This window comes from Bison bison, unplaced genomic scaffold (assembly GCF_000754665.1).
Source record: "Bison bison bison isolate TAMUID 2011002044 unplaced genomic scaffold, Bison_UMD1.0 scf7180017864345, whole genome shotgun sequence".
Classification (NCBI taxonomy): Eukaryota; Metazoa; Chordata; class Mammalia; order Artiodactyla; family Bovidae; genus Bison; species Bison bison.
Genome location: NW_011494917.1, coordinates 3,890,404 through 3,891,189, shown reverse-complemented (window position 1 = coordinate 3,891,189; position 786 = coordinate 3,890,404). Strand labels below are relative to the sequence as shown.

General features: G+C 48.7%; 1 protein-coding gene across 3 annotated transcripts in view; it reads right to left on the bottom strand.

Annotated features, from left to right (window-relative positions):
• Positions 1 to 786, bottom strand: part of SPERT (spermatid associated) — a 14,125-nt gene that overhangs the window by 2,353 nt on the left and 10,986 nt on the right. The gene's annotated exons all lie outside the window — the stretch shown is intronic.

Sequence of the window (786 nt, the reverse complement as noted above, 5' to 3'; positions counted from 1 at the left end):
AAGCCCAGGGTTAGCAAAGAGAGGCTGACTGCACCCGAGGCCGGCTGGCCACGTAAGAGGCCCGAGACCCCACAAGAAACCCCGTCTGGGAGTCTGGACCAGCCACCGAGGGTGCTGTTGCACTTGGCCCCGTTATTCGCGGAGGCTCTATTCTATGGTGGTGGTTTAGTCGCTCAGTCGCTGACTCTTGTGACCCCGTGGACTACAGCCTGCCAGGCTCTTCTGTCCATGGGACTCTGCAGGCAAGAATACTGGAGTGGGTTGCCATTCCCTTCTCCAGCTTCTATTCTATAATGTCCCAGCAAATACAGAATTAGCTAATACTGAACCAGGACTCAGGGGAGACACACAGCATTAGGTCCTGCCAACCTCCAGCAGGCCACATTTTCCTCAACTGATCAATAAGCAACTTTTTCTTCTGTTGAAAGACACCTTATTTAAAATGCATTTTGATTCATTAACCTTGAACTTGGGGCCAACAGCACTGTAACTCATGAGGGAAGGAAGCTTACCTAACACAGGTGTTTTCTCCATAAGGGATATCACTGCCTTCTGGTGCTAAACTACCGCACAATTGCACTCATCTCACATGCTAGTAAAGTAATGCTCAAAATTCTCCAAGCCAGGCTTCAGCAATACGTGAACCGTGAACTTCCTGATGTTCAAGCTGGTTTTAGAAAAGGCAGAGGAACCAGAGATCAAATTGCCAACAGCCGCTGGATCATGGAAAAAGCAAGAGAGTCCCAGAAAAACATCTGTTTCTGCTTTATTGACTATGCCAAAGCC